Source organism: Erinaceus europaeus, chromosome 6 (assembly GCF_950295315.1).
Source record: "Erinaceus europaeus chromosome 6, mEriEur2.1, whole genome shotgun sequence".
Classification (NCBI taxonomy): Eukaryota; Metazoa; Chordata; class Mammalia; order Eulipotyphla; family Erinaceidae; genus Erinaceus; species Erinaceus europaeus.
This window is the reverse complement of record NC_080167.1, coordinates 48,285,348-48,298,131: the sequence shown is the minus strand read 5'-3', so window position 1 is coordinate 48,298,131 and position 12,784 is coordinate 48,285,348.

Genomic DNA, 12,784 nt, shown 5'->3' with positions numbered 1-12,784 from the left:
GACATGATAAATTCTTACTGTTCTTAAACACAGTGTTGTAATCTCTGGAGATCTGCCTTAGTTTTATACATACACAATATTAATAATGTAACAGTGAGGCTATTAATAGTTTCTCTCACATTTTCTTCTCACACTCTTATTTCCTCCAAGCTAGTCTATAACTTGGTTAGAGCACTTCCCTTGGGGTTTGGTACTGACATTTCTATGTTGATTAAAATATGTAATGAAGGGATAGTTTCTTTTTCATATTTTATTTTTTATTAATGATTTACATGATTGTAAGGGGTGTAACTAAATAGGGGTGTAATTCCATAGAGTTCCTACCACTAGAGTTTTGTGGTCCATCCCCTCCATTGGAAACTTCCCAAATCTTTTTTTTTCTTATCCTTCTGGGAATATGGACCAAATTTTTTGTTGGGGTGCAGAAGATGGGAGTTCTTACTTCTGTTATTATTTCTTTGCTGGACATGGGTGTGGGCAGGTCGATTCATAACCCCAGCCTATTTCTATCTTTCTCATATAGTGTAGAGCTCTGGAAAGATGAGGCTTCAGAAAGCATTGGTGAGGTTCTGGCTAGGGAAGTTAGGATGGAATCATAGTGACATCAGGAACTTGGTGGCTGAAATGCAGTAAGATGGAAAACAGGACAAAATGTTTAATAAACAACCGTAAAGTAGGAATAAAGCAGGTGAAAGTAGGGACCTTAGTGTAGAAGGAACCTAGAAAGTCTATTTTAGGAATGTGCCTAGGAACCTATGTCCTTATAATCTTTGCTTGAGCTTGATAGCTAACAAAGGGGTGGACCAGAAATATTGTCTGGGAAGATGGTGTCAGAGTTGAGAGTAGAACTAATAATAAGAAGCAGTATTAGGCTAGAGAGTTGCATGCAAACTTGAAGAAGATATATAAATGTAACTAAGTTTACCACAATGATGTAAGCGGGGAGTGCATATCTATTTATATTTAGCATGGGGCTTGTGCAATCTCTGAGTCTCTGTCAGACAGTTCACAGTCCATGGTCACAGCTGTGAACATTCTGTTCTGCACTCATTTCAGAGCTAATCTTCCTCAAGTAGCAGAGTGGGATGACCCAGCCTCCCTTCAGAGAGTGGGGCAGTCCCTACCATCGCTATTTCATAGTGAGGGTGTGATCCTGAAGAAACCCACAAAAGGGTTTATAATGGCATTCCTGATGGGTGTGGCCAGTGATGGTAGAGAGAGGGATCTATCAGAGGTCTAGGCCCATATTATCTGTGGGGGAATCTAAGAATTCCCTGTCTTAAGACTGCAGTTGATGGGGTGGCATGTTTGTAGCCAAAGAGGTCATCCATTGTTAAGTGAGTCAGTCTCTTGCCATTATCCAGCTTTTGTAGTTACTTCCTTTCTTTTCTTTTCTTTTCTTTTCTTTTCTTTTCTTTTCTTTTCTTTTCTTTTCTTTTCTTTCTTTCTTTCTTTCTTCCTTTCTTTTCTTTTTCTTTCTTTCTTTTTTTTTTTTTTAGAGTGGAAGTCACTAGGTTCTTTATTGTTTGTGGGAGTCATTTGGTAGAGCTAACTTGCTTTCATATTATTTAGCATGACTTGACTTTGGGTCCATACTCCCAGAGGGTTAAAGAATAGGAAAGCTATCAAGGGAGGGGATGGGATATGGAATTCTGGTGGTGGGAATTATGTGGAGTTGTACCCCTCTTATCCTATGGTTTTTTCAGTGTTTCCTTTGTAGTCATCTTTTTATCTGACATGCTTGGTCTTTCTTCCAGTTGTTAAAGCGTTGAGTGTCCTTTGTTGTATCCAAAGGAGTATTTGGTTCACGAATTCTCATCTCAAGTTGGAAATAGAGTCAGGATTCTAGTAGGATGTCAGTTAGTCTCTGTTTTTCTGCATTTATTTGCTTGGTGATTTTTTAATTTTTAATTTTAACTGTAAACAGACAGAGGGAAATTGAAAGGGGTGGGGGAGAGAGAGAGACAGAGCTGCAGCCCAGCTTCACTACTTCTGAAGTTTTTCCCCCTGCAGGTGGGACCAGGGGCTTGAACCTGGGTCCTTGCACACTGTAATGTAAGTGTTCCACCTGCTGGCCCTTGTTTGATGATTCTAACAAAGGTTGTCATAGGGACAGTAATTGTTCTTTACTAGATATATACTTTTTATGAGTATAACTTTTGACAATTTGTATAGTGTTTCTTATGAAGCTTATCAATACTGCTAATGCTCTGCCAAAAGATATTTAAAAAGATGGAAGAATATTTCTTACTTCCTTCTGTATAGTTAATTAAGTACATAGATAGAGCGAAGTTATATAAGGGGTAGAAGAGGAGGGTGTTTAGGCCTAAGTAGTAAATATATGATTAAAGAATTTATGACACCTTTTTTAGGCCAAAGATATAGCTTCTTGCTATCCTTGAACAGAGAACAAAACAATTTCTTTCTTTCTTTTTTTTTTTTTTTGGAAACTTAGCATTTATACTTTCCTACTTATAGGAACCATTCTAAATATCTTTTTGTTTATATTTTAATAGTAGTAGGAGCATTCAGGCAGTGTCAGAGAGAGGTGGTATTTTCCATCAGAATGAGCTTTAGTATTACCTATTTAGTATTTAGTATAAATGTCAGAGGGGCTAAGGTCTCAGCAGTGGGTGGAGCTTTTGCTCTGGAGGGTGGCACCACTGACTTGGATGGAAGATAGCCAGGATAGATGTAGCTGCTACAGAAGTGGGTGGGCATTAGAGACCTAATGCAAATGGTGGAGGAGAAGTTAAATTGATGATGGGCCTGATGTGTAAACATCTATCAATGAAGAATAAGACAACAACTATCTTGTAAAGCATTATTTTGCTACCTGCCAGATATTGCTCTGGATGCAATCATATGCTGCCATATTTAATTTTCACAAGAATTTTATAAGGGTGGCAAATTTACCTTCAGTTACTGTATATTTATGTATTATATATTATAATAAGTTTTTTAAATCAACTTTACCATCATCTTTTGTTCTTTGTTAACAAAGTATCATTAGGCTATCTGCCTGTACCATTCAAGTGTTCCTGCCTAGCAGACATTTTTTGTTGTTATTGTTTTCCTAGAAAGAGGCAGAGAGAGACAATGGAGAAAGGAGAGTTAGCACAGCACTGCTCTACTGTTCATGAAGCTTTCCTATACATCGTTCCCCCATGTGGTGTTGGGGCTCTAAACTGGGTCCTCAAATAGTGAAGTGTAATTTACCAGATTAACTATCTTTCCCCTATGTCTTATATTAGCCCCTCAGAAATTACTCATTTTATAGCTGAAAGCCATACCCTCCAGTCTATAATTTAAACACATACACATAAATATAGATGGATCTTTCTCTCTCTCTCTGTCTCTCTCTCTCTCTCATCTCCAGGATTATTGCTGGGGCTTGGTGCCTGCACTACAAATCCACTACTCATGGTGGCCATTTTTTCCCTTCATTTTATTGGATAGGACAGAGAAAAATTGAGAGGGGAGGGGAGATAGAGAGTGGAAGAGAAATATAGACACCCACAGACCTGCTTTACTGCTTTTGTGAAGCAACCCCCATAAGCAACCCCCATATGCAGGTGGAGATCCAGGGGCTTAAACCAGGATCTTTGTGCCAGTCCTTATGCTTCATACTATGTGTGCTTAATCCGGTGTACCACTGCCTGACCCTCAGTGGATCTCTTTATATATATAAATAATATTATATACTAAGACTTTTATTGGGGGAGTTAGAGGTTTATAGCATATTCTTTAACAAAACAAACAAAAGACACACAGCTCTCATCTCGCCTTGATTGATGTCTAGGAAACACACTAGGACACCAATGTTCCTTTATTCTGACCTTTCCCTCCTTCCCCAGAGTCCTTGGGTTTGGTGCAATATTCCACACTCAGTCCAAGTTTCACTTTATGTCCTTACATTAATTCTTCCTTCCTTTCTTTCTCTCTCCCTTTCTTATTGTTTATTTTTGTAGGATAGAGAGAAATTGAAAGGGGAAGGGAGATACCAAAAGAAAAAGAGAGATACCTGCAGCCCTGCTTCACCACTCATGAAGCTTTCCCATCTTGTGTTAATTCTTTCAAATCATGAGCACAGGTTATCTACTTCTTTTTATCATTTTCTGTTTCCTTGAGGATTGTCTCATAGTTTTCAGTGTGAAAGTTCTTCACTTCATTGCCAAGTTTATTCCTAGATAATTGATTATTTTTGTTGCTATGGTGAATGGAATAAATTTCTGGATTTCTGTTTCTTGTTGTTTGGTAATTGCATAGAGGAATGCCACTGATTTTTTTAATTATTTCTTTATTGGCGGATTAATGGTTTATAGTCCACAGTAAAATGCAATATTTATACATGCATAATGTCACTGATCTTTGTATGTTGATTTTGTAGCCTTCCACCTTACTATATTACTTGATAATTTCCAAGAGTTTCCTACTGGATTCCTTAGACTTTTCTGTGTATACTATAATATCATATGCAAATAGTGATAAGTTGACTTCATTTACAATCTGCATCCATTTAATTTCTTTCTATTTTCCTGATTACCATATCTAGGACTTCCAAAACTGTGTTGAATAGTAATGGAGACAATGGGCAGCTCTGTCTTGTACCTGACTCTAGAGGGAAAGCTTTCAGTTTTAAAAAGAATTCTTAAGAAAGACATGCCTGAGACCATAAGGCTCTGTCACCACTGTTAGTAATTTATGCTAATGATGGATGTTTGAATTTGCAGAAATCATTGTTATATGTTTCCTATACATTTTTCCTGAACTTCTTTTTAAAAGTTTAAATTGTGTGATAATAAGCATTTAACTACTCTTAATACTTTTTAAATGTAATTTTCAGCTTTTTTTATTGCTTCTGGGATTTTAAAATGCACCTTTAACTCACCAATGGACACTTGGCAGAAAATTGTCTTCTATTAATCATCATTTAATACAAGGATTTTATATTAATATTTAAAATTATTTATATATTAAATATTTTTAAACAATATTTTAAACAAAAACAATATTTTAAAACAAAATATAATTTACTTGTGTTTCTGCAAAGAGACAGAAATCAAGAGAGAAGGGGGAGATATAGAAGGAAAGAGAGACACACCTGCAGCACTATTGCACTGTTTGTGAAGCTTTCCTCCTGAAGGGAGGGAGCAGGCACTTGAACCCTGGTCCTTGCATTATAGCATGTGAATTCTACTGAGTGTGTCATTATCAGCCCCTATTAAAGATTTATGTGCTATAAAAACTCCAGTTTAACTGTTACATTTCTTATGTGTATCAAAAATACATTATTTTGCTTTTGTAATGCTCATCAAAGGAATATAAAGTGAGGGGTGGCAGGGAAGCATCTTAGTTTCTGGTTACGCCTATAAAATGCAATGAAAATTAAGTTAAGCTGTATAAAGCACTGCCAGTTGATATTTGCAAACTATTAAGAGATAGTGAAGATAACCTAGAAATTGGGAAAATGTTCATGAAGCACATAGCTAGTAAAGAATTTGTATCAAAATAAACAAAGATAGCTTAGGATCAAACAATAATAAAATGAATAGTCCATTAAAAACATACAAAAGAGCTGAGCAAATAAAAGGGTGTTCTCTATCAAATAATTAATGAATTGCAAATTAAAAGAATGAGTTAACACTATGTACTTATTAGAATGGCTAAAGTCCCAAACACTAATACTAAGTGCAGTGAAATGAAAAGAAACAGGATATTTTATTCATTGCTGGAAGAAATGTAGAATAATCACATTGTCACTTTGATTGCAGATCTCCTTTCCCCTTTCCTTTTTTTCAGAGTACTAATAAGCTCTGGATTAAAGTGGTACAGGGCATTGAACCTGGGACTTTTGGAGCCTCGAGCATGAGAGTCTTCTTGCATAACCATTATGCTATCTATTCCTGCCCTCAGGTTTTTAATTTTAAACACCTATGTTACTATATAATTCATCAATTAAATTTCTAGATATCTACTCAAATTAGTTGATAACTCATGTGTACCCAAGAAATGTATGTGGTTGTTTGTAGCAACTTTATTCATAATAACTAAACAACAAGGAATAAATGATTTTCCTCCTAAGGTAAATAAACTGTGGCACATTTAAATAATGAATTATTACAGAAATAAATGAGCTATTGGTCTGGCAGGATAGGTCATGTGGATAGTACACCTGCTTTGTCATACACAGGGACAGGACATGGTTTAAATTCACCCACTAGCCCCTGCTTAGGGAAGCTTTGAAACTTTGTTGTCTACTCTTTGCCTCTGTCTTTTCTTATTGGAAATATTAAAATTAGAAAAGTGAAGCCCGAGTTGCAATAATAAATTAAAGGAATAAATACATAAATAAACAATTTAACAAGTTATTAAAAAGCATAGGGGAACCTTAAGTACAAATGTGTCCTTGAAGAATTTAAACTGAGTGGCCTGAGGAAACAGCATAATGGTTATTGATGCCTGAGGCTCAGAAGTCCCAGGTTCAGTCAGCCTCAGGACTATAAGCCAGAGCAGAGCAGTGCTCTGGTAACAATACATTTATTTTGTTTCTTCTTTCTCATTATCTCCCTCAACAACAAAAGAAAAAATTATTAAATAAACAAATATAGTTCTTCCAAAGGGGACCATGTAGAAAGAATAAGAGAGAAATCCTAACAACACTACATTAGGCAAAGAAGTCTGGTGGTGGCCCAACAGGTTAAACACACATAGTAGAAAGCACAAGGCCACAAGCAAGGATCCCGGTTTGAGCCCCAAGCTTCCCACCTGCAGGGGGTTGCTTCACAAGCTATAAAGCAGGTCTGCAGGTGTTTCTTTTTCTCTCCCTGTTTCTGTCTTCCCTTCCTCTCTCAATTTCTCTCTGCCCTATCCAATAAAAAAAGTTGGAGAAAATGGCCACCAGGAGCAGTGGATTCATAGTGCTAGTTATCACTGAGCCCCAGTGATAACCCAGGAGGCAAAACAAACAAACAAACAAAAACAAACAAAAACACTACATTAGGTAGTTGACCACAGATCATCCCAGCTGTAACAATTCATGTTTTGCAGAAAGTACCACTGAAGTTATATGATAAAATTGGCCCTTTGCCATTGTGTTATTCTTATACAAAACTCAGAAACATAGTCTAATTGTGAGAAAAAGCATAAAAAGCAAATTTAAATAGAGAGGTGACAACAAAATACTAGATCTGCACTCTCCTAAATTGTCAAGATCATGAAGTACAAGGAATGTCTGAGAATATATCATAGCCAAGATAACAGTTCTCCAGGAGATAAATTTAGCAAAATTAAGGTACAGGGGAATAAAAGAACTGAAGTGGATAAAAAAAAAAAGGAACACATTTTTTTCAGCAAGATGTGAGATCTGATTAGAAGTTAGTCATTCAAACAGAAGGAAGGTTATAATTTATATGAAAATGTGTATAAAGCTATTAAGTTTGGTGGAAATTTAACAAGTTTAAGACATTTCAATATGGAAAATGAGAACTAAAATATAGACAAGAGCCACATCATTGTTTCTTTCAGTTTTAATTATATTGAGCTGTAATCTCCATCCATATAATCATTTGTTTATTTCATTCAGTCAGCCAACTCATTTAGCAATTCAATATTTCCTGTGGTCTTATTAAATTCCAGATTCCCCTTTGGAAAATTAGGTAAGGGGTGGGTGGTGGTACATCTGGTTGAGCACACATTTTTATAGTGCACAAGGAACCAGGTTCAAGGCCCCCATCCCCACCTGCAGGGGAAAGCTTTATAAGTGGTGAAGCAGTGTTACAGGTTTCTCTCTGTCACTCACCCTCTCTATCTCCCCTACCCTCTCAATTTCTGACCATTTCTATCAAATAAATAAATAAAGATAATAAAACTTTAAAAAAATGAGCTGACATTAGTCAACAAGATGGACAGATTGACAGTCTCTGTCATGGAGAAAATATTTCACTTTGGGGGTCTGGCGGTAGCACAACAGGTTAAGTACACATGACACAAAGCTCAAGGGCTGGCTTAAGGACCCTGGCTGGCTCCTGGGTTTGAGCCTCTGGCTCCCTACCTGCAGGGGGGGTCACTTCACAGGTGATGAAGCAGGTTTGCAGGTGTCTATCTTTCTCTCCTCCTTTCTGTCTTCCCTTCTCCATTTCTCTCTGTCCTATAAAACAGCAACATCAATGAAAACAATAACAAGGGCAACAACCAAAAAAAAAAAAAAAGGAAGAAAATAGCCTCCAGGAGCATTTGATTCATACTGCAGGCACCTAGCCCCAGTGATAACCCTGGAGGCAAAGAAAGAAAATATTTCACTTCAAATATTGTCTAATTGTGGATATAGTCCATATATACAAGACTGTGTGGAGAGCTGAGTGATAGATCACAGTTAATAATATAAATTCCAGTATAGTTGTACCCATTTTTATGACTAACCTCATTTATGCTTGGTTCATTTTTTTTGTTAAATATTTTAGATCATTTTATTGCAAAGTGAATGTTTGATTTTAGTAGCTCAGTTTAAAATCACTTTTATTAATCTACATGAGAGTTTATGAAATTAGTCTAGAATGTTTGTCATAGGTGCCTAAGAGATGAATAAATTTCAGAAGTGCTTAGGAAGAAAAATTAATAGAAATTCATAACTATCAAACTAGATGTTAAATATAGATTATGTTAACATGCTTTAGAATAAGATTGTGAATCATACCACTATAAAGTGATATTAAATGAGAGAACATTGGAGGCATAATTGTTTTTCTGGTGGTGTATTGTGTTAGATATTTTTTAGTGTTTCTATTATATCCAAAAAAGTCATCTGTTAAGTGGCTAAATACATAGATAAGTCTGAGTTTGGTATTAATAAAGTTGTTAAAAATTGAATCTGTGAAACTAAATGAGAAAATATGAAATTAGAGAATCAGAAAGAAAGCATAATTAAGTGTTAGGTAAGACAAAAGTGTTAGTATAAGAAATAGAGAAAGAAGGAAATGAGCAAAGTGTGATGTCATAAAGTCAAAGAAAGAAGTTTAAAAAACAAAAGTGTTCGGGGGTCTGGCGGTAGTGCAGCGGGTTAAGTACACGTGGTGCAAAGTGCAAGGACCAGCATAAGGATCCCGGTTCGAGCCTTCAGTTCTCCACCTGCTGAGGGAGTAGCTTCACAAGCGGTGAAGCAAGTCTGTAGGTGTCTATCTTTCCCTCTCCCTGTCTGTCTTCCCCTCCTGTCTCCATTTCTTTCTGTCCAATCCAACAACGAACGCCATCAATAACAATAATGGCTACAACAAGGGCAGCAAAAGGGGGAAAATGGCCTCCAGTAGCAGTGGATTCATGGTGCAGGCACTGAACCCTAGTAGTAACCCTGGAGGCAAAAAAAAGTGTTCTTCACTGCCAAATATAAAGAGAAATCAAATAAATATGCTCTGCAAATAATATAAAATATTTAAAATATTGGTAGTTTTTGTTTGTTTTTGCCACCTGGGTTATCGCTGGGCCTTGATTTCCACAAGATGAATTTACCACTCCTGCAGGCCATTTATTTTTTTAAATTCTTATTTGATGGAGACAGATGGAAATTAAGAGGTGAGAATAAGATAGTAGAAACACATGCAGAATATAGTAGAAATATATTAGTAGATAGTAGAAACACATGCCTCATCACTTGTGAAACTCCCCTACCCCCCTGTCTATGAGGACGAAGGGTTTGAACCAGGGTCCTAGTTCATGGTAGCCTTTGTATTTTACTGGATGCATCCCCTCTCAGCCATGTGAAAGGACTATTTTGCATTCTGGAAGCACAGATTAGTGCTCTTATCCTTAATTTACTAAGCAAGAACAATATATAAATAAGAGGTTTTTTCAAAGCATAATTTATTCTTTTTATATATATATAAAGCTTTCTTAATTTTTTTTGTCAGGGTTATTGCTGGGTTTTGGTGACTGTACTACCAATCCACTGCTCCTGGGGGTCATTTTTTCCCTTTTATTGCCCTTGTTGTTTTATCAGTGTTGTTACTGCTGTCATTGTTGGATAGGACAGAGAGAAATTGAGAGAGGAGGGGAAGGCAGAGAGCATTCAGAAAGAACCTACAGACCTGCTTCACTGCCCATGAAGCAACCACCCTGCAGGTGGGGAGCCGGGGCCTCGAACTGGGATCCCTACGCTGGTCCTTGAGCTTTCCACCAAGTGCCCTTAACCCGCTGCTCTGCTGCCTGGCCCCCATATGATAATTTATTCTTATCTTTAAAGAGTGTCTGGCATTAAGAACGGCAGAATTCTTACAGTGGAGCTTAAGAAACAAGGACATGTGGCTGGACAGTGGCACAGCTGGTAGAGTGCCCAGTGAAGAGGGATCTGGGTTTAATCAGTAGCCTTTTGGAGTGGTGGGGGGTTCCAGAAGTAGTGAAGCAGTGTTTCAGGTGTCTTTCTCCCTTTCTGTCTTCCCCCTTTCTTCTTGATTCCTCTCTCTACCCAGCAGATGAATAGATAAAAGATTTATAATAAAATAAAATCCTCTAAAAAGAAAAAACAAGAACAGAAAAGGAAAACACAAAAACTTGTACTGTGGCGTGGGGGGGGGGGGATCTAGTGGTGGCACAGCAGGTTAAGCATATGTGGCACAAAGTGCAAGGACCAGCATAGGGATCCCAGTTCGAGCCCCCAGTTCCCCACCTGCCAGGGAGTCACTTCACAGGTGGTGAAGTAGGTCTGCAGATGTCTATCTTTTTCTCCCCCTATCTGTCTTCCCCTCCTCTCTCAATTTCTCTCTGTCCTATCCAACAATGAATGACATCAACAACAACAATAATAACCACAACAAAGGCAACAAAGGGGGGGAAATGGCCTCCAGGAGCAATGGATTCATGGTCCAGGCACTGAGCCCCAGCAATAACTCTGGAGGCAAAAAAATAAAAAAAGAAAGAAAAACTTATACTGGATGGGGTGTCCCGCAAGAATACAAAACAGATTCTGATGAAAGAAAGGATAGGGAAGTGAAGAGAATCTTGTAGTCTTCCTGTATGCTGATGAAAAAATAACTTGGGGGTGAGAGTGCTTGGCAGATACCTGTCATGGGGAGATGGGATGATGTACCCAGGTGTGAACAATTGTACTGTAAACCTTTAAACCTCTAATACATTTTTTTAAAGACTGCAGAACTTAAGAACAATTTTATCATGGTTGTTCAACACAGTGGTAAAAATTTCAGTTTGCTTTTTTTAATACTTCTTTTTTAATTTTTAAAATGTTTTATTAAGACATCTTTTTTAAATTTTTAAATGTTTTATTTATTATTGTATAGAGACAGAGAGAAATTGAGAGGGGAAGATAGAGAGGGAGAGAGACAGAGAGACACCTGCAACCCTGCTTCATCACTCGTGAAGCTTTCCCCTAGCAGGTGGGGACCAGGGGCTTGAACCTAGGTCCTTGCGCACTGTAATGTGCACGCTTAACCAAGTGCACCACTGCCTGGTCCCTCAGTTTGTGTGTGTGTGTGTGTGTGTGTGTGTGTGTGTGTGTGTGTGTGTGTGTGTGTGTGAATATTAAGCTATAAAAGACCAAATAATATCTTCTTAAATTTTGTTTTATAATTACATTTTACATATAATCTAATTCACAAATGTTGGGCATGATGCTATCTATCATAATGCTATGGCTGAATCTACAAGTAAAATATAACCTAAGGACCAATTGATTTTATAAATATATTTCAATCTATTTATAAAATCTATTTGCTTATTACCTGTGCAAACTAGAGGACAAAATAAGATTTTTAGATGTAGTTAATAATTAGGACTGTAAGCTGCTTGAAAGCAAGGACTACACTTTGTTCTACAAACTGGCCTTTATTGCTAAGCATAACACATGACCGGAATGCTAATAATTTTTTTACTGAAAATGTATCTGTGGGCATATCAAACCAGAAAACATACATTTCCTCTAATGGTGCTGTTGTTTCATGGTGTGATAAACTACTATATTAACAAATAGAGAAGCTATTAATCTCAAGCAAATAATCATATAATATACTAGTTTCCTTGTTATTTGACAATTAAACACTTTAAAATAAATGAGCTTAATGTAACAATTATTCTACTAAATGGCCTGTTATAAGTACAGCTACAATTTTTATTATATACTTTATTCACTTTCTCTTAAGAAAACCATTCAAAGCCACATTTATTACATAGCAGGCTTTGCTGTAAATACATTTGAATTACAGATTTCAAATATGCATAAGAGATCCATGGAAAGCCCATAATATCTTGTGTCTTAGAAAACACAAATACTAACAGAATATGCTTGTGAGCATTTAGTTGGGGAGCAAGTCACCTGGGGGCAAGTAACCTGACTTTTCTACATTTCATTATGATTTAGTTACTTATTCATTCACCAATGAATATGAAGAAGTTGCTTTAAAGAAATGCTTATTTAGATTGTATACTAGACATTATGACCGAGGAAGATTGTATAAATTTGGGGTTGTTGAAGTTTTTTAGATTTTTTCTCTTAAAGAAAGTTGAATATAACCTGTTATAGGAATTAATCATATTTCAGAGAAGTGGAGGGATGAAAGCAGAAAATACAAATCAAAATGTCTTATTAAAGAAGATTTCTGCTTTTATGAAAGCCAGATTCTTGCTAATAAAAATCAACAGACTTTCTGTATCTACAGAAGTGATAACACTGAGGTTACTAACACTGTTTTTCTTTTTATAACTTATAACCATAAAGCACGGGGCAGTGAGAAACATTGAGTAGTGTAGAAACTTGGGAACAGTAGAAATTTTAAGAGTAGGG